Source organism: Balearica regulorum, chromosome 6 (genome assembly GCF_011004875.1).
Source record: "Balearica regulorum gibbericeps isolate bBalReg1 chromosome 6, bBalReg1.pri, whole genome shotgun sequence".
Taxonomy (NCBI): domain Eukaryota; kingdom Metazoa; phylum Chordata; class Aves; order Gruiformes; family Gruidae; genus Balearica; species Balearica regulorum.
In genome coordinates this window covers 8,347,165-8,369,758 of record NC_046189.1, presented here as the reverse complement: position 1 = coordinate 8,369,758, position 22,594 = coordinate 8,347,165, and the positions used below count along the sequence as shown (strand labels likewise).

General features: G+C 37.4%; 1 long non-coding RNA gene across 2 annotated transcripts in view; it reads right to left on the bottom strand.

The window, feature by feature from the left end:
• The window catches only part of LOC142602320 (uncharacterized), a 35,989-nt gene that overhangs the window by 8,286 nt on the left and 5,109 nt on the right, over positions 1-22,594 (bottom strand). The window contains exons 4-6 of one of the 2 annotated variants that reach the window (XR_012836018.1): positions 22,125-22,218; positions 14,776-14,847; positions 732-2,030 (exon numbers count right to left, since the gene is read on the bottom strand). This is a non-coding gene — a long non-coding RNA (uncharacterized LOC142602320). Of the gene's footprint in view, positions 1-731; positions 2,031-14,775; positions 14,848-22,124; positions 22,219-22,594 lie in introns of those variants that run through there. The other variant, XR_012836019.1, reaches the window with a different exon arrangement.

Genomic DNA, 22,594 nt, shown 5'->3' with positions numbered 1-22,594 from the left:
CCTTTGACATTGATCCTATGCCCCTTACTCTCTTCTGCATGGTTTCATCGTTGAAAAAATGTTATTTTACGTATTCAACTTCACTTTTGCTTTTCCTGGTAAGATATGCTAACAGCATAACGCCTTCCCTCTATGGACAGATCATTGTTTGGGAAGTAATACTGAATGCTATGCGGTGGTGTTATGGTTTTCACATAGCTGCCAGAGCCTCTATTAGACAGTGAGAATACCTATGACTTACAGGGAGCAGGAAAAACTGAACCTTTGGTATTGTATATGAGAAGTTACTCATTACATAAACACAAGTAAATTCAGAGAGAATCATTCTGAGATCTCCATGTTTTTTCTCTTTATTTCTCTTTAAGCAATGCAAAATGCCATCAAGTCCTTAAAATCTGGGTATTAAAGTCTTACAATTATATAATGGTCTGGAATCAGCAGTGTGGAAAGAGGCTCATTATCAGACAATTTGCAAGTTATTGCTGACTGCTGCATGTTTTCCAAAATGTGGCCTACAACTGGAGCTTGACCCTGACTGAGTCATCGGGATAGCACTGAAACACTAGTGCTAAAAGGCAGTATAATTTACCAGTGAGCAGCAATACAAAATCTGTCTCCACACTGGTGATGTTTACAACACTTAAGAAGTTTTAAAGATAACTACTTAAAGCACATGTACCTTTCAGTCTGTCTCTTCTGCCTCTTGGTTGCATATTTTGGCAACTCCTAAAGCCTTTATTGATAGATCTGAGAATGAAAGTCCAACATTAATCTGTTCAGAATTACAGTGAACAGTAACCTTTTGGTCCAGTCAAGCAAACTGTTTGCCTTTTATTTCCTATTGTTTTAGAACAGGGCTATAACTTTTTGTTATAAAGTGCAATTTGATTTTATCATGTCAGGCATTGATTATTTTAAAATGTATTTCAGACATTGAATAAATGGTCTATGCTAATAGCTTAATTGATTAGCTGACTGATAACTGAACAGTTTTGGTTTGTGTTTATCAATTTATTGTTTTCCATTAGGTTTTCAAGTATGATATGTGTTCAATTTGTTCTTCCTTTTGCATGTATGTTTTAAAAATCCCTGCCATAGTTTCCTTCCAAATGACATAATTACTTCAGGATGTCTTTACTTCTCTCTTGTTATTTTTGCTGGAAACAGTGAAAATATACTTAAACAGCTCCTTGGCAGCCATATATATCATACTGACCCAATTTATAGCATCTGCCTTGCAACAGCCTGTACCATCATTTGCCAAACGTTCTGTAACTGCAAAATAATATGAAAATAATAGTGAAGTGTTCCTGCCCTTTCATGCTCTCTATTCTGTATCCCACATGTCCCACAGAGCCTACATAATGAAATGTTTTGTTTGATAGGTTGTTGAGTCAGCACGGAGAAACAGAGTCAAACCCATGCTGGAAGTATTCATTGAGCAATGCTCATGGCTCCCCAGGCCAAGGTTCCTGTATCAGCTGTTAAACATACAGTGCTGTATCTGTTATTAAAGAAAGATGTTGAAAAGTAGTGATTAACTAGCGAAGTTTAATGGCAGAACAGAATATCCTTCCGCAGACATGAAAAACAAAAGAGCAATAGAAAACAAATGTATAAAATGGTAGCTAAATTCTTTGAGTTATGGTTTGCTTTGAGATATATATACATCACTTTCCTCTGATTTTTAGCACACTGCAATTAGCACGGGGCATTTTTGACTTCTAAACCTGTATTTGTGAACAGCAAGGGTCCAATTCAGTATACTCAGATTACTATATAGATGCCACTTACACAGCCTTCTTCTAAAGCCTTACCGTGCATTTTGGAACATTAAAATAATAAATGGGTGAAGTACTCACTGAACTGTAAAATTACCCTTTTGTCATCTTTTTAGCTCCAGAAGATTAATGCCAAATGAATTAGTATGTGTTTTTCTGACAGCTGTAGATGAGAATACTTCCTTTTCTTCCTTCTCTGCTCCTCTTATACCTTCCCAAAGAGAGGTTGACAAGATTTTATTCTGAGATCTGCAGAACAGAATTGAAGAATTGCACACTATTTGTTTCTGAAAGCTGATTCCTTCATCTTCTCAGCTGTTAGATTTGTTTTGTGCCTTTTATTTTTCTAGTATAATTTCCTCCTCAATGAGTTTCTATGATTTTCCCAGTACAAAATGTGTTAGCCAGATTTTCAAGATTTTCTTCATTTCCCTAGATGTTCCACAGGATGGCTATTTTTGCTGGGGCATGTTAAAAATAATGTTGTATATAGCCTCAAACATGTATGATCTAGTTGAAGCCTCAAATTAATTCTTTGGAGGATATCACTTGTTCTTATTTTGACTTATACTCTCATTGCATAATTTATGAGAACCAGCTATCTGGAAGAAATAGTGAGATGTAAAAACTGTAATAGATAGGAAAAAATTTAATAGCAGAAAAACTCTTTTCAGTTGGGCAAGCTGTGGGATAAGCAAGTATAATGATACCCAACATATATCTATTTTTTAGAGAGAGATGACTTGCAAGAGGTGAAGCTAAGCATGAAGGAACCCCTGTGATGAGTCTGCTAGCAGGAAAGGTCTTCCATTCCAGTGCCAATCCCTTGTACAAGTACCACTAATAGTCAAATCATTGAAGAAGGTACAGAAAACATCCTTGAGGCTGAAGCTGGCCCAAGGCTGCACCTTTTATCATGACAGTGAGTGCTGGTGCTTGTGGGCTGTGGAGGCATGGGTAGCTAAACCTTGCTCTTTGCCCCCCCCAGATCTAGCATGCCTTCTTGGAGTGGTGTCACTGTGAAACAAGAGAGGTAAAAGAGCTTTAGCCCCTCTGGCTTAGGAGGCTATTCAGCTGGTGTCTCCCAAATCCCACATCTGATTCCTTGGGCACCATGCTAAAGGCACGTTGCGCCCTCACCACTGCTGACCAATCTGCTGGTGCCAGATGGACCAGCTTTAGGCATAGTGCTTGATTTCCCAGATGGCTTATGTCTGCCTGCCATTTGGGTATGTCCTAAATAAAATCTGTTTTCTTTTCAAGGGCTCCTATACACACCATAGCTTATACAATCATATAAGCATGAATGTTAGACCTACAATTTTCAAATGGATATATCAGATTCCTTATTATTTTTATTTAATGGAAAACATTTTGCCATCCAAACTGTATCAAAGTTTCACAGTACATGTTTAGCAACTTGAATAGTCAAATAGGACATAAAATGCTTGTATAATCTTAATGGTTTTGGTATCCTAATTTAGCTGAGTCATAACAGGTGTGGAGAGGTCAGACCAGTAGGGCCATTAAATAAAACTTAAATCATCAGGTTTCCCTGAATACACAGAAAACATAACATTTGAAGTCATGGACCTGGGCCTAAATAAATGTACTTTTCTTTTTCAGCATGAGTTGGATCTGCAGCTGACTAGCTTGCCACAGAAGCCAAGATAGGGTGGGAGAAGTTGGCGTCTTGTAGCTCTCCCACCCACACTGCATCTCATCTCTGCCCTAAAATTGTCCTCAGAATAGTCTGGCACCTCACACAATTGAGAATTGTGAAGTGAAGAAGGACATATATAATCCATTTTATTATCAGCGTATTTTTTCTCCGTTATTCAGATTTTCTTTCCATGCACAGCTGTGTCTTAGAAGTCCCAGCACTGCACTGGATCAACTGCTTTCATGGGTTTTGTTGTGTGTCTCCTCAGTCTTTGGAGGAATATAACTAGATCAGTCAAGAATAGGTGAAAGGAGGTAAAAAATAAGTTTCTCCACGCAGATACTTGGTCGTGCTTATTGAAAGATGCACCATTTGATAACTACAGAGGAAATGGATTCATCGTTATATGCTAATCAGAACAGGGAAACTGATTTCTGCAGTGCTAAGATGCTGAAGTATTTTGAAACCAGTTTTATTCCATTAAAGCAATCAAGCATTTGAAGCTATAGCAGGTGACTGAAACCATCATGGTTAAAATCATGGCTTTAAAATCACTGCTTACTAAGTGGAACATCATATAACTGCTGGGTGAGGATGGATAAAACCTGAAGAATGTGTTACATGCATTCTCAAAAATGAAACCAGTTAAAACGCCCCACTTTCCATAATGCAATTTTAAAATTTCAGTTAAGTAGAAAAATACTGGTTTAGGTCTTAGTTTGAAAAACTTTCTAATTAGTTAACCCATGGAAATGCTCTGCACTAAGACTACAGAAATAATATAATGCTTTGGAAAATGAATAGAACACACAAATTGTCATGCATATATCCTACAGCATACATTAAGTATTATAAAAAAGCTAGTGAAAACTGCTATGAACATTGAGTCATGTTCTACTGTAGTTTTGCTTTGGAGGTAATGAGCATCCATAGCTGTTAGTGCCTTTTCCTTTAAAGCAGAAGACTTACTACTCTCACATTACAATTACTTCTGCTGTATACATGCGAGGTGTGAGAGACTGTAAGAAACCCTTGGCTAACGTATATCCTTTCATTCTACAGTGCACTGCAGTTGCATTTAGAGTCTGTATCAGTCGTCAAGCATTTAGACACTACACAAACAAAAAGCACATTTTTGGATGTATTTATGTGAATATCTCACTGAGCTGTGAGAGTTTGTTTACAGAGTTGCTCAGCAGCTTCACTTTCCATTGACTTCAGTTGCTGGCTCTTCAGGTCCTTAGTTTACAAGGGGAGGAGTGTTGGAAAAGAGAGCATGCACACTATTTCAAGAGCTATATTGCTAGTTTTTTGTAATATTTAGATCCATTCAGGAGTGTTGAAAAAGAGAGCATGCACACTATTTCAAGAGCTATATTGCTAGTTTTTTGTAATATTTAGATCCATTCAGAACAGGTGTTTCAGTGAATTTCTAAACATTTCACTTAAAAAGCCTACTATATTTACTTAGTAAAAGCAAAGAAATTTATAAGCCTTTTAGGATTTTCAAAGCAACTGAGCCAGTTCTGTGTCCAGTGTCCACTGAAATTTATTGGGATTTGACTGTCTAATTCCCCTAAACTTTACTGAAAATACCAGCTTTGTGTGCAGCTATGGAAAAACTGAAGTCATTACTATTAGCCGTGCCATCATCTTAACACGCAATTAAAATAAAAAAGGCAGCCCAAATGCCACAAAATTGCTCAGAAAAGAAGGGAGCTCTGCATGCAGGGAGCTTACATGGTTGGGAGAAAGGTAAGGGGAAAAAAAAAAGTCAGGTCCTAAGGAAGATGAGAGTTTTTAGCATCATCTGAACCATTTTGCACCGGAATGAAATACAGAAAATTCTAAACAGTTTGATTTTGGGGAAATATCCTGTAATAGGACCTATTTTGTAATAATAATCTGTATGAACTTTTGCAACATTACAATTAATTATCAGCCACACTGATACCTTATGACCAAAATCTCTTATACACATGAATAGTTACACTATTGTGAACAGGAGCATTATTCGCGCATGTGTCTAAAAATCTTATCATTTACTTCTCCATTTCACTCTCAATTCACTCTTCATTTTTACCATAGTGTCATCAAAATGATAAAAGATTTCATCGCAATTGAAACAGAATAAAATTATAATAGAAATTGTAAAAAGTATTTTTGCCAATCTTTCAAATTTTTCTAAACTGTGAGGCTACAGATACTTAGGAGTATTCTGGACATCCTTAGGGTTAGAAACTTCATATTAGAAGTGAATCTTAGAGAGTGATGTGTTATTTTTTTCTGAAATAAAAAGCCAGAGTTAGTCAATATTTGGTGATTGTTTTGAGGACATATAAGAGTGAACATAATCAGAAATGCCCCAGTGGAAATAGAAAACATGAAATACATAAGAGTTTACAGGAGCTGAAGGAGCTGATTTTTATTTATTTATTTATTAGACAGAGAGACCATATCGAAAAACCTTGGTAAAACTGGAATATTTCAGATTCCACTCTCTGTTTCATAAATTAATGTTGCCTGGTTAATATCAACTTTGGCCTTCTTGGATAAACATGAAGATCTACCCCAGCACTAGAACTATCAGGAACATGTTTTACATGAGTGAGAAAGAGGCACCAAATTATGTTGCTTCTAATTGAAAGACATTCATGTATTCTTTTAAACTGGGTGTCGTAGTAGGGAATCTTTTGCTGCTATTGAAAGTGTGTGATAATGCAATATTTTAGTCAGATGTGAAGATTAGATAAAATGGATACAGTAAGGTAATGGTGAGATATTTGGCAATATTTATGAATCCCAAACTGTACAGCCCTGATTTCTCAGACCTTACTCAGCAGAAATTCTGAACTTTTGCTTTTCATCGTGTGCTTTGTAGGAATAATAGGTTTTGCACACGAAGTCACTTAGAGATTTGTTTACCTCGAAGAAAGCCTCCTACTTCCCAGACTCATGCTGAATCATCTAGAATCTAAACCATCTCCAAAATTACTCCTCTTTTGGTACTTTAAACCAAGGCATAGCAATTTATAGATTAAGGGTGTCACAGGATACATAAGCACAGGGAAGCAATAGTCTAACCCTGCTATAAAACACTTACAGGACCAGTTACAAAGATCCGTCAGGGTAGTTTGGAGGAACTGTTGCTCTCTAAAGTCCCTTGAGTCCCTTTGATCCAGAACACAAATGATGTGGAGTCTTAAATGCCTACTATTTCTGTGTATTCGCACATAATTTATGTTTTAAGGAAAAGCAAAGACAGAAAAAAATGAGTCATTTATTTACAAAATATTCATGAATTTGCTTTCACCATTTTTTTTGCCAATTCAGCTTTTAAGGTTAATGGCTATAATGTCCATTTCCCAAGTGTGAAATCATAATAATTATGATTTATAGTTTTGTTCATAAGTGCAAAGTTTGCACTTAAAGAGACATGGAAGATCATGGAAGAAAAGAACATAATTTTGATGGGGTACCATAAAGATTGCTTTTGATTTAAGATCTTCTGCTTGCATTCACTTTTATTGAACCATGCAAACTTTACATCTGCCTGCTATTCAGTAACAAAAGTGAGGGTCTCTGTAGGGATGGGACACTCAGGTACCTTTTTTGAAAGTTCTGTTTCAAAATTTGTTTTTAGCTCCATACGTGACTCAGAATACTGTAGCTGTGGTTCAGCCAGGACCCATGAGATAGCAACATAACAGAAAGAAGGCATTTATTAAGAAACAGAGTTCATGTGCTGGTTACCAAATCATTAATTTAAAGTAAGCACAGTCTGGTGTTTAGCAACTGGAATAGCAGATTTTTTTGGGGCTAGTCTCATCCCATCCATTTAAAAAAAAAAAAAAAGAAAAAAGAAAAGAAAATATTCTGAGTGCTAAGGCAGATTTCCAGGCAGATTGCAAACTGCATCTATTTTCATTAATGGATTTGAAAGACTTGATCCATACCTAGTTTTGATGCAACTTATCATCAATACTTCAGTCAACACACTTCAAGAAAGAGCTGGCATCAAGGAAATCATGTCTATCACCTCTCCCTCCTGACAGGTCTTGTACTGATTAGAATGGACCAGTAACTGGGCTACTCTACTCCTGGATGCCTAAATGCCTCGGGGCATTTTGATAAAGGAAATTTGGGCATACCATGTTTTTTTTTCCCAAAAGGAATTTAGGCTGCAGGACAAGTGCAAAGAGCTCAGAGGTCACTACTGCAGTTCTGGTAATTCCTGTACTCTGGGCATTTTTTTAGATAATTTTTAGGATGATTTTTAGACGAGGACTGCTTTGGGCATGTTCTTGTGGGAACTCATGGTCTGTTTATTGGTGCAAATTTAACTCATGAAACAAGATAACTCTGTTTATTGTGAGAAGGGATTACGGTGAAAACTCTTCTGCTACTGCTTTTTAAATTATGTTGTTTTTCTCTATTCCAGGAATAGGAAGAGGGTATACATCCCAACTTCTTTCTCAAAATTGCTTCCTGAGACCATCACCCATCCAGCACATAACAGATCCACATAGAGAAACACAGTGCCAACACAGAGAATCGGGAAAAAAAGAGAAACTTTTGTCCCAGGTTAGTGCTACACAGTGTAGACCTGCCCCTAATGCTCTGTGTTAATAGATAGAATCTACTCTTATAACATGATTTAACTCTGTAAAAACTGTAATACTAAAAGTCATAAGTAATTATTTTATACCACAGAAATTTTTCACACAGTTCTGCAACTGACCCTGTGAAGACCAGTTACATTCAGATAAAAACTAAAATCACTGCTTTGTGAAGGGATAATCAAATATCCAAACCAGCAATATTTCTAGTGAAAACACTAGGGACTTTCTTCTAGATTCACTGAATAAATTATAAAAGTTGAATTCGTGCATAAAATGGCAACTTTTGCTAGCCCAGCCTGACATAAATATGCTTGGACCACTCCTAAATCTCCATTTTCACTAGGACAACTTTAGCCCATTGCCTAACATCAGCCCCCATCATCCCCTTTACTCCAGTTGATATAGACTCTAGGTATGAGACCAACGTGAATCACAGAAAGTCCTTCCTGTGTGAAATCCCCAGTGCTAGCTGCCTAGTATGCAACATTGATTCATAAGACCTTCTAGGCTACATGCCAGCACTACTTCTAGCCTTGATCTTAAGATCTCTGGTCAGCCAGAAATGACGAAAGAGAAAAGCTAAGGAGCTATGTCTAAATCTGCATTAGGAACATCTTTTTCAGCCATGCCTATCCCCATGGCATCAGCCCTTACTGACACTGTGTGTCAACCCACAGCCATTAGCACTTTAAAACTCATTAGCTACAACACAATGTTGCTAATTCAAAACTTAATTCCTTGTTCACTTATCAAGTGAAATTCTGAGCCATAGTTTTTCTCCTGTAACCAGTTACTCTGTCATGAGACCCAGTTTCAACACTGGCTCAAATCCACCTCCAGTGGCTCTCCGAGTCTTTCACAATACTGGTTAGGCTGTTGCTGTCCTGAATTTTTAACCATCGCATTAAACATGTTAGAGAGACTGGATCCAGTCAAGAGGTCCTTGCCCGATTTATCTATGTGGAGAGCTTTTCTCTTGCATGGAGTCATAGTTCTGCAGCATTCAACATATCAGAACCCTAATTTCAACCCAGTAATAAACTAATTTGCCTCTAATCTGAAATTCTTGGCAACTAAAAGAACCTAATTAGGGTGTTTCTGTTGGCATTAGTTCTTTTTCTGCGAGGGTGAAGCGTATTTCAACTGTGTATAGTTCAAGCTCCTTAAACATCACCAGCTAAAACACAAATTTGAACCTAACTGAGCATCCTTTCTGGGCAATGGAACCAATTTTAAGTCCAACATTTTGACACTGTTAAAACTAGGCAAGCAGATTCATACGGAGCTGCTTATTGGCTCTTGTCTGCATTAAACTTAACTCTAACACTAATCTTAGCCTTAACCTAAATCACAGGCCAACAACTGCTACCACTACAGACAGAATAAATTCATTGTGTCCTAAATGAAAGCTATAATCCTATTCTGAAAAAAAAAAAAAAATAAATAAAATTAAAAAAATCTACCTTTGTAGCCCCTGTTAGTTCAATCACTGACCCTGATTTAATCACTAGACCCCACCTGAAGTTTTTTTTTAAGCAAAGGACATAAGATAGAACCAGCCCTACAATTGTCTATTTCTAAATGTATACAATAACCTTAGTTTATAATCTCCTGTCATCTGAATCTAAAACCTCAGCAAAATCTCACCTGCATTCATTGAACAATGCGTGTTAAACATCTTTATTCTTGGTGCCTCATTAAAGCAGCTGAATAAATTAACTCAAATCAACAGAATTATTTGTTTTGAAGAATCTCAAAATCATAAATAACCTAAGAAGAGGGAGCAAAAGAAAATTTGCGTTTATCTTTCTAGTTCCCCTTACCCCAGCAAGTTTCCACCTCTGACTGAAAGACAGGGGTTGTCCAGCTGGAATAAAGCTCTGCCTGTGCATCTCAGCCTGCTGAGGCTTTGCTGTCAGTCAGCTGACAACACGCTCATTGCTTCTGCTGGCTAGGCCAGCACTGGGAAACGTTCAGATTTGCCTCTGAGCCTTAGGTAGTGCAGCCTTACAAAGAATGAACCACACCAGCCGGTCAGGGTCAAATAGGTACCTACTATAGCCAATTTTCTTGCTGTGGTGACTTTCTGACTTCAGGTGGTTTCTCAGTGGAATTTTTTCTCCCACTCCTGGCAATTTAGCTAGTTACAAACAGACCAGCTGAGAGAGAAGTGGCTGGGTTGTTTTTTTTTTAAATATAAATACAACTTCTTCACTCTTTATACAAACTAAAAATCCAAGTTAGAAAAAGGTCAAGTGAATCATTTAATACAAAATACAATTACTGCTAAAAGTACATATCCTAGCATATGCAGTGCCATTTTGCATGTTTAACAGGAAGCTTTTAGGCATAAGATCTTCTAGGCAGCTGCACTCACTACAGTAGAATCAACTTCAGGCAAGTATACAAGGCCTTTGAAGTGTAAGATCACCTGAGTTCGAGAAAGAAAAAAATAATTTAAACAGTAACAGTCAAGCCAAGTCAATTTGAAACATGGCAACCAGGGGAAGTAAAGCTGCATGGATTAGACTACTGTATTTGCCAGAGGAGGGGATAATGTGAGGCCTGGCAGAAACTACAATAGCGTTTAGGTGTCCTTAACTGCTCCCCAGCTTGCCATAATCCTAAGGATCCATTTGGACATCTCAAGGTACAGATCCATTTTGGTCTTTCTGTATTACTCTAGGAACATTTCTGGTTAGTGACTACCTCCTGGATAGTTGCATTGTCATGGGAAACCTCAGAACTGATAGCATTACAGGTTTCAGTGATGCCAGAACAGAGATATCTGGACAGGGAAGGTATCAGTACCCTATTTGGTCAGTATGTGGGACCTATGACCTTTTCATAGGTGGGATTGTTACTCTCTGCATCTGATGCCTAACTGGTTTTTTTGAGGTGTATCACGGTTTCACTTGTTACCACAAGGTAAGAGTTGGGATTCGTGCCATATTTCCTTGGCTGTAGTTCCTTTTCTTTCATTTGTAACTACTACAACCATTGAGTCAACAAATAATCCACATTGTATAGAGACAGTGTACAGAACGCACCAGGTTCAGACTGTTCTAATAAAACATGGTGAAATGGTTTATTATGATAGCAATGATAAGTTTACTTTGACCTAGTATCATTATTGAAAAATATGTAAGGACAAATTTCAGTGCTATTTATGACCATCCAACAGAAAGGTGGTAGGGAGCACAAACCTGAAAGTTAAGTAAGACTTAGTAGAAATTTAGGTCATTATGGACAGCCAATCTATTTAATGGGAAATGTCCTTTTTGGCACCTCTTTCATCTTGGAAGAGGATCAAAGGGGAAATGTTACTGGCATTCACTATATGTACCTAACATAAGCAGATCTTCAGGGTTTAATTAGATGAAGAATTTTGTCCATCTGCAGGAGTCATCCAAACTGTGATATGTGTCACAACTGTTTGAACTGTCTCAACAGTTTCCCGGATATTGCTGAGATCAGTAGCCAAAGCCAAACTTTCAGATAAATACCAGATGCCAGGTGCATGGTGTTTCTGGACGTAATACAGTCCAACAATATTCATTCATACAGGGCTACTTTTCTATTTGTGGTTTCTACTCAAGATCACATTTTACCTTACATTAGGCAATACACATGTGAGCTGCTCTTAATAACACCCATTTGGAAAAGTGCCATCATAAAGCTCAGTTACCTCAGTTTCTCTTTTCTATTGAAAACAAAACTTACAGAAGAGGACAATACTTATAGGGTGCCTACTATGCCAAACCACAAGCAATGGATTCTCTCAGGCAATAGTCAGTTCACAATAATTGTTATGACAGACCCCTTAGACAAAGAAAAGATCATCTCTATATTGCATTGGAGCAAGCCATGTACCATGAATGCCACATTCCAGTTTTAAGAGGCAACAGATATGCTAGGTCATATTATGTGCCTGAGAACACATTCATAACATTGCTCCTTTTCAAAACTCATGGAGTTGTTTCTGACTTATTCCAATGTGTTACTAATCATTAAACCATTCTGTTAATGAAAACCTCAAAAGAGATTTTGCATATAATGGATTTTTTTTAAAGAGAGATACAAAAGCACTTATAAATTAAATAGACAAGAATGAATAGTGTGTGCATGCGGGAAGATATAACATGGAAGACAGTAGCATAAATTATTTACAAAATATTAGAACAAATTATTTGAAATTTCTTTTACTTCTGAGAAATGAAACCTGGATAAAGAGCTCTGTGGGAAGAGCTGGTATGACGTACCTAGATTAAGAGGAAGATGTAGAAGGAGTTATGGAAGAGCAATCAGGAGGGGAGGAAATCATTCTCCTGGGAGAAAAAAAGAGAGAAGTACAATTAACAGGAGTAATAAAAGATATGAATGAGAGAAACCAATGAAAGGCAGAAATCAGCAATCCTGACATATCCTGAAAATAAGACATGGCATATTGGCAGAAAGTTGTCCAAAGTTAAAAAAATAAGGATCCAATACAACTCTGCTAAGACCCCAAAAGACCTTTACGCTGTTAATATGGCTATTGGTCCCAGAGCTTCTGACTCCTGCTAGCACCAAGTGAAGGAGCCAGCCGGCAGCACTGCAGAACTTCTACTCTTTATTCTTTTTTTTTTAATTTTTGCTACAGATCAAAACCCTTTCTCTCTGTGTCTTTTCTAGGAGGAAGCCTGGCATGAGTAACCCACTCTTTGCTCAGTAAATTCCCCCTCTTACATGGCTTATGTTTTGGCTTTTCCATTGTCAAAAATGCCTTTGCTAATTGCGTCAACCTCTGAGGCACAAATTGTTCCACATCACTAGACTGGATTTTAGTTAGGAATTTTGTGTATAACAAACATGTGACAAGTGACAAGTCTGTTTCTTCAATTATTTTTAATAGGAGTAGAAGATGTCCTAAATCAATTAACTATCATTGAACATTTTCCTTTTCCCCCAGGATTTCTAGTAACTTTGTCAACCTCCAAAATTCTGCTAAAAACCTTACGTGATTTTCATGCTTTCCAGCACTCTAAACCACCCCTTTGAGGTCCAATGTGTGGCCAGACTCATGAGTTTCTTTTTCAAACACATTTTGCCCTGAAACTTCAGGATAATTGTAGTTTTTCCTGTTACTCATTTGCAACAACAAAGCAGCTCAGCAGGTCCGTGGGAAACTGGGACAGAGGCTGAGATGGGAATATTTCAATTGAAAATCTGCTCTCAAAAATGAAGGATCGGTTGTAATCAAGTTAGAGGTATATCAGTTCGTTAGTTCAGTATGATAGCTGATATTTTAAAAATCACAAATGAGCAGATGTTCCTTATCTGAAACACTAGGGTGGTTTTTTTTTTTCCAAAATACCCTTCCATGACAGCACAAGTCCCAGGGAAATATCAGTTTCTATTGATTGTTATAGTAGTCCCTCTGGCTACACCTGCTCCAGGAAATGAACTTCACCTGAGGAGGTGTTTGAGCCCTGAGTCTAAGTGGACTGGGATGGCCTACATCAATGCTAGACAACGGCTTTCAGTCCCCAAAAGGAGAGGTTCCAGGAGGTCTGCCTACAGGGAAGGGCCACCATGATCATTTAACTGCCAAAACACCAAAATGTGCCCAGGAACGGTTTGCATACAGCATTGTTTGAAAAAGGGTTAATTCATGCCAGGTAAAGTTCTGTTTACTAGCACAGACATTCACAGCTCAGTGCTTGGAAACATTCCCAGGCATGCTTGGATTTACTCATATAGACACAGCCCGTAGGTATAACAGTGTTTCAAGGGTGGGGGTGGGGGGGCATGCATTAGGGATGTGTTTTATGACCCATATTTAATGTAGATATTCTCTTACTGGTGTCCTGGAATCTCCTTGGGAGTAATTAAAACTATAATGGTGCTGTTCTGTCTTTGTGTAATGTAGAAAAGAGGGAACAAAGGTAGGGTGTTTGGGCTTTTTAATAAATCACTAGTTTGCACAAAGCATGTTCTAGCTAAGCCACACAATGGGCACATTAGAGATTTGCAAAGAAAAGAAACATGATTGATAGTGTATATTAAACAGATCTTTTCAATCATTCAAGTGATGATTGTTCCTGCTCACCTTCAAAGCATTTTTAAAATTTATCATCTTACATGTACAAAAGTTTCCTTTTCTCAATCAAGACAACATTGCTAAGCCACGCTTGAGCCATGAAGGTCTGTGTTTTTACCAAATGTAATAATAAAATGAAAACCAAAGTGATTATAAATTATACTTCATGCTGCTGACATCCTGCAGGAATCTGTCCTATCGATCTTTTTACTATTTTTCTCTCTATAAACGCACTTCTCACCCCTTTTCACCCCAGCACCCTTCCCCTCTCCCCTCTATACACAGGCTACCGGAGTAGCAGGAACAGAAGGCAACTTGTTCAAAGTTATGCAGCACAGAATTTCCAGAAGACTATTCTCCAATTACATAATTATCAACAGGATAGGCAAGACACTCCAATGGGTTAGGAATTACATTAGGAAAAACATGACTCAGGCTTTTGGTAATAAAGTCAACACAAAGAGAGGCATAGAAGGAAATACAGAATATCAGGAGAAGCTCTTTCTGTAGCTGGATATGACAGTTTGCCACTGTGATATAACCACTCTGCATGTAGTTCTGGTGTTTACCTTTCCAAAACAATCCATAAGAGAATTATAACAATATTTCAAGAACTGGAAAGCCTACCTTACAGGTCACTAATGGAGATCCAGTGGATTGACATATCAAAAATATGCTTAGCAGGAGATTGCTCATGGTCTGTAAGAAAGAAAGTAGCAAAGCATTCTTAATTTATCAGATAAATGCAAAATAGGATCAAGAAGTGATTGTTAAAACACAAAAAAAAATCAAAATACAACAAAAATCAGTAATAGCTTACTAATAAGAAGTAGATGTTAAAACTGTTTTTCATTTTATGAGATACGTTCAAGTCCCTGGGGACTTTCCAACAAGGCTTGGTATCTCTTAGAGCTGATGAAGCTCTAGCACAAATCATGGACTTGCTATTAAGATCACTCAGAACAGACTGCAAACCAGAATTATCCCTATTCACTTCTGACCTTACTCTACACATAGACAGTGAATCCCACATAAACAGCAAGATGCAGTCTGTCCAACAGCTGGACCATATGAGCCTGAAGGAACACTACATGTGTACAAAAAGATAAGATCACACCATAGAGAATATTATTAAGAGGGAACAGGACAGTTATTGGCTGTTCCTGCCCTTCTACCTTTCTGGGGTATTAAGATACTTGGTAAAGAACAGATCCCTGTTGCTGTGTGTGCGTATGGGTGTGTGTGTAACCAAATGGTGAGAGGAAGCTAAAGAAAGGATGTAAACAAGATATTTCCCCCAAAGCCACGAGGTCACAGTGGAAGGATAGCTGGTTTCTCCTGTGCAAGCAAGGTACCAGAGGGCCTCTCCACTCTTTTTTCCCACTGCAGTCAATTGAGGCCAGAAGCATGTTCTGAGCCAGCTGCTTCTGGCCTCGTGTGACCCTTGTAGGAGAAGATGATGAGAAGGAGCCTAGCTAGACATAGCTTGCCAGTGGGTGCAGTCACTGAGAAATTCCATGTCAGACTCAGTACCTTGACTGTCTGCCAGTGATCCGGCATGCCTGAACATTGCTTCAGACACGTATATTGCTGAGTGACTTCAGTGTGTTAGGAAATAAGATTGATGCAGCAAGCGATGCTATAGTTCTCTATATCCAATTTAATTTGCATAGAACAAATACTCTTCTAAGAACACCACTGAATTCTTTCTAGCTGAGACAAACTATTAATGTAAGTTGTATTGTTCTGGCATAATGTAGCTACTAAACCCTATTCTATTCTATTCTATTTTATTTTATTATGTATGACATTTACATACTATGCAATTTCTGATTAGTAATATGAAAATAAAATACAAGATTCATTTCTACTATAAATCTTTATTTCCATTTGCAATTTTGGGATAATCATTCTACAAAACTGATACACATGCTCTCAGGCTGGAAGTAATTTTGTTTATATGGCATGAATTGTTGTTCTGAATCATAAAATCCTATGAGGAAACCTCAATTTCTGCTATAATTGTTTCCACTTTAAAAAAACCCAGGTCATTTCCAATATATAAACATCCACTCTGACATTGGTACTGCCTTGTAGGATGAAATAATACCTTCTGTATTTGGTAAGAAAAACAGTTCAATTTCAAATAAAGGACAGACCATCATGTTCCCCAAAACACTGGATTACTGAAGACCAAACAGAAATCCCCACTTGAATTATCTTTGCATTTGAATTAAAATTTATCTCCTTAGGGAGACACAGTAACAAAGAATGGAAACAAAATATTGCATCCAGTTTTCACCTTATTAAGAATTGATACACATTAGTTTGTATCTGGGATCTTAAGACCTTTCTTTATGTGCTTTAGCACATTACTTCTACAAATCTGGGGACTTTTGATTGCTCTCTGTGTGCAGAAATCATAACTCTTGTCTTAAAAGACAAACAGGAACATTAAAGAACTGCCTGCTGATTTGGTAAAACTTTTATTTGCTCTACAGCTCCTCCAAATGCAGCAAGTGTAACTCTATGATTAGATTTCCTCTTCTGGCAGTATCACAAATTGCAACCAAAAAGGAGTGGAAAGATCTTTGCGACCTGTACTCTGCAACACATCATATGTACTACATAGATTTGATTTGCTCGGACTCGTCTTGATCACATCTGTCCATCTTCTCTGGGGTGAAAAACATGATCTTGGAGAAAAATTGGAAAACTGGAGTGGAATATCATATATGATATATAATTGTTTCTGAGTTTAATCATGGTGGGATGAGAGTTGAAACTTCTGGATACTAAGAAAGGACATTATTTCCTTGATCAGAAAGAGGAAAACTAAAGAAATAAGACTAGATAAGTTTTTATAAAAGCATATTCTTTAATTTACCTTAACTGTAGAGAGATGCAAATACTCTCTTTCTTTCTATGATAAAAGAGAATAGTGAGCTGCTTTTCTGAAGTGTCTTTATTTACTGGCATCTCTTGTTTTCCATGACAGATGCTTCCCTGTCTGTTTCTTATGGAAACACTTATTTTCTGCACCTCACGCTGATTTGAGTGAAGGACTGAAATAGAATTGTCAGTGATCAGCAGACAACAGCAGGAGGAAGACCTCTACTTGCTCATTATCCATCTGTAAATCAGAGCTATTCATTAACGTTGCAGCCTGGGAGAAGGAAAAATGGGGCTGAAGAAAATATGGATTCAGAGTTAAAACAAAATATTGTGCAATCTGGCCTCAGTTCTTAAAGAAGCAAAGTCCTTAAGAACTGACAATTGTGATGATATAATTCCTGCAGAGATTATTTCTTAGGATTTATACTACCAAATCAGTCATTAAAATGCATTGTTATCTTGGTGAACCTTTGATTCCTGAAAAAAATGCAACTTGTTATATAAGGCATACAGAGTAATGACTAGCTAGGTAAACAAAAAAGGTTTTGCAGAAGTGTTCTAACCATACTGGCAAAGAGTGTATAAATCACTAGCAAGAGGTTATAGGGCTAGCAATTAGTTTATATATGACATGACTTAAAGTTGTCCTTAAATGAAAGCACGGAATGACTACAGGGACACAAACCACACAGCCAATGCTTTCCACCTAATACAGCTTGGGAAAGTGACCTCAGCTTTCTTACAGTAAATGTTTTAATGAAGCAAAGCAATGGGCTCTCCCTGTGCTAAGAGCAGACGTAGTGAATAAGAGAAACCAAATGCAACAAATCAGCAAGATGTCAAAATAACCTTTCCAATGAGGAAAGAATGTGACATAGAACAAGTTAATCTGAGTGAAGATATCTGTTGCATTTTCATTCTTAGCAGTGGGCAGTTCAAGCTAAAAGGCTAAAAACATCCTTGACTCAACAGTAACTCTGATCAACAGCAAGCATCTGGTGCATAGAAGTTGCACAGCCCAGACAAAGCCAAGACATGTGTCCCACCTGAAGCTCAGCACAAGGCAGGAGGCTCACAGCTTCTTTGGATTTAAGCTAGCACATCCAAAACTACTGCATCATAACCATCCCCTCTCAGATCAGAAGCAGTGCTGTGCCCAAACTCTGCCCTTTGGCTGCCTGAAGACAAAGCTGTACTTTGTCCTCCTGCACTTCATTTGTTTGTCTGGAACCACCGCATGGCTCACTGTTCTCACTGAAACTGCATCCTCAGTCTCTGAAGACCTCTGAAAAACCCTCTCAATGCAAACACAGTAGGCATTTAAGAATCCAGATAGGTCTGTGTTGCATGACAATCATTAAGCTCAGAGTACTTGGAAGCGTTCTTCAGCATTCATTCGGGTTGAGGTGGAAGCTTTTAAGCCCTATTACCACAGGAAGACTTGGATGACAGGGCAACATTTTTTTTACTACAGAACTGGGCTCCTCTGCACTCCATTGCCTCACTTTCCTATTTCCTCCAGAAGAGGTAGGAGTGAGTGTATCCATTACACTGTCGTCTGGCACTGTCTGGGTAGCACAGACCCAGACTGAAAGCAGGACATTTACATTAACTGTGTGTTCCACTTTTTTCAGGAAACAGGGGCTATTGGAGTTCACATCCTCCATAGGCTTTTGTAGAGAGAGATACCACTGAGTCCAAAACAAGGTCCCATCTGCAGTACAAAGAGTTATTTTACTTGTGTTCAGTGCTTTTAGTGTTGATATGGATGGTATTAGTTATTAAATAAGATAAAGATGAGTTGGAATTTAAAGTGTCTGGAGGGATTTCTGGTTTCCAGGAAGCATCAACCCTATTCGCTCTTCAAAAGCTGAAAAAAGAAGAATGGCATTCATGATCCTGTGAGGATCTGCCTTATTCAACACAAACCAGTATTTGTCTAATAACACTCCACCTCTTTGGCATGAATTCATTTATTCTTTACAGTGGTGCTTCATGCTCACTTGTCACTTTAAAGAATCTAAGTGATGTTTTAAGGTTGGAGAGAAGACAGATGTATTGCTCAGGTTTGGGAGATACTCAGACCGCAGAAGGTAACCATGCATGCTGACAGAGCAGTTGCTTGATCTGTTGAACATCATAATGTGATCCCTCTTCACTGGAAATGTAGAAGCACATTATGGCTGTCCATGCACAAGGGTGTAATCCATCCAGTCACTTCTGATGTGTGGGTGGGTGGATGCAAGACACCTTTCCTGGGACTTGGGCATCTTAACAGCCGCCCACCTCTGCAGCAACACCATGGAGATGCTGCTGTCTATACCTTGTGACCATGCTCCACAGATTTGCTATTGTTAACAAAGGATGAGCTGTATATAGTACAGAAAAAACACCAACCTCACCTTCATGAACTTACAAGTTAAATGTATAATCAGAACAGAGGAAACACGAAGCCACAGTAAAGACCCAAATGACTGGAAACTTAATGTAGCAAACTAACAATGACTATCAGCCCTATGACTATCATTGATAGTTTACAACAAATGCATGCCTTTTTTCTTTCTCAATGAGGTACTGCAATTAATTATAAAAGACTAATAAGACTGGTACCATGATTGAACATCTTTCAAAATAGCATGTTATTTTTCAGTCACACATTGTTTCAATAAATGCAAAAAATTAGTTAATAAAGTTTATAGCATTTGTTCTGAAAATTACATTAGATTATTTTAATCCTATGTTAAAGACCTATGACATTTACATAAATTAATCTACAAATCATGGTATATATGTGTAGGTTGCACTGGTTTTTCATTCATAGCCCACATGAAATAGTATCAGAGAAAATAGGATAACAGAGTACAATTTTTAAAAATATATGCCTGGAACATGATCCTGTTCCTTTTTTCCCTAATTCCACCCCAACCAGTTGTCTCTACTCAATCTATCCTTTTCATGAAAATCTTGGTAATATGTAGGAAGGACTTATGTTTTCCAAAACTTGGACATATGCTACAACATATTCTAGAGAGGAGATGCTCTGTAATTTTCTGTTACTCCCTGGCAAATACACACAAGGTTTATGTATACGTCCAGGTTTCTGACATTGCCATGCACTACATTTTTTTTTCTCCTTTAAAGGATGTTTCAGCTAACAAATTGATGTGTTAGATAAGCAATTAGTGCCATTTTGTAAATATGAGAATACCAAGTAAGTGAAGTGAACACCAAACAATACTTTATCTAAAGATCACATACATTTTTCTGAAATAAAGCAAATTCCAGGTAACTAGATTTTCTGAGAAATTTGCAGCACAAGGATGTTCATGATTTCTAAATGCTGAAAATAGACACAGACATGGACATGGGTGGTTCCCACTTTCACACCCTTGTTTTTCTGTTTTGCACATCTAATGGCTATACCTAATTTCATCTGACAGTTGTCTGTCTTCTGCTCTCAAAAACAGAGATGGTGCTGCTGACTGATAAAGGAGCTGGAAGGAACTAGCTATCATTCTTTTTATCAGTCAGTTTTGTAAATTTCAAGATACATTATACAGTCCTTTTGGTGTAGCTGCCTACAAATGGCAAAATATGTTCAATGTGTGATTTTATGGAAACAAGTGAAAAAAAGAAAAATACTTCTTCCTTGTTTGCATGATTTTTGGGGTCATATATGCAGTGGCATTCCTAATATGCACTCACAACTTTTACAAACAGATATAATAGCATGATAATATTATCGACTAGGTATGGAATGTCTTCATTATCATGAGCAGTTATTTGATTCTGTAAATGTGTTTTGGAAAGGTGCTGGAGGCTTCATGACCTATCATTCAACCAGGAAACTAATCTCTAGTTCTACCGTACAAATAGGTAATTAATGTTACTCTTTTGTGCACAGGTTTTCAGTATCTACTCTTGCTTCCATTTGGCCATCTATTGTATGTACTATACTCATGCCATCCACATGAATGTATTAACTTTTCATGCTAACAGCTCGTTCTGTGTATCTGTAATAATGGAAAAATCGTTTGGTTTTATTTTTCAAGTTTCTCTGTGTGTACAAGGACTAACATTAATAGGTGGATAGTTTTATTCTAATTTCAGACATGCTCGTACTCAACACATGGTGTAAGACAAGTCAGAATTAATGAGGGGCACTTTTATGCTAGACTGCAGAGAGCATTTTCTCTTTTGAAAGATATAAGAATGCTAAGCAATTAAAGATACTACTGCAATGTTTTAAATATTGTAACACAGACCTGAAATAGTTGAACAGTGTTGAGACTAGTTGCACATTCTCCACATTTCTTTTGTATTTTTATTTTGTTAGCCAGATGCTTTGTCCCTTAGGAAAGCCACTTATATTAATCAGGGAATGGTTGCCTTAGTCAAATAGAGATGCATGGAATGAGTCTCTCATATTTCTCTTTTTGCAAAGAGGAAAGAAACCAAGCAAACACAATTATAAAGTATGTTTTCATTTTTTCTGACCCTCTTTCTGCTAGTTAACAGGTTTTGTTTGTATGTCTGCATAAGGCAAGACAGAAGAGAATTAAAGTCCTGGACATTGCAGCTCTTGACTACAGAGAGTTGGTGGAAAATATATTAAAGGAATAAAAAAGCTTTGAGTTGCAGGATAACTCAAATCCTTTATAAGAAATTTTGGAAAGGGGAAATAAATGAAGGACTAGGGGAAAAAATAAGACATACATAATAATTAAACATGAATATTTGAGTTTTTGATCTTTCAATGCATCATTCAAAAACCTCTGTATCAGGAAAGACAAAATCTGTGCCACATCATTCACGGAATGCCCAGATTTAGTAATTAATTCATCTAAAAAAGAAGTGCTCTTTGACTACTTTTAAAGAGTGCTGGGAAATGCACTTCAGCCATAGACCACTTTACTGGATTAAATTTATTTATAATGTATGTCTGAAAGGATTTATTTTTTTTTTTCTTAATTCAGAAGGGGAAGTGATTTATGAAGTATTTATATGTTTTTATGTAATTAACTGAGGTAGGTCTCACTGAAAGGTTCATGCAAACATTCATTGCAGATATGGAATTTTACCTGATTGTGCTTTAATGGAGGCAGCCTGGTTAATATGCAGAAGGAGACATTTTCAGTAAAGCTGGGACACAAGGGGAGCAGCAGATGTTCAGACCTGAAATATATTTTATATACCGTATATATTGCAATTAAAATTGTAATTTCTTAATTTGGCAATTACTTTTCTGTTTTTTAAGCATGTACTTCTCTTTTATATTAGTGTCAAAATCCTACTTTACCCTGATTGCTTGCTTTTTACTCTTTAATCTTCTACTTTTTTATTCTATTATGTCTTAAATCACAGAGCTAAGGATACCCTCTCTAACTTTTTCTTCATCACTTATACTCTGAGATCTCACTTATCAGCACCTCAGAATATAGCTCCAATGCCCCTACAGCAACCCCTATATGTCAGTTCTCATACAGGTTATCTGTGTTGGGCCCATATGAATGTAGGTTGACACCTCTACCAGTCAAAGCTGACGGCTCTT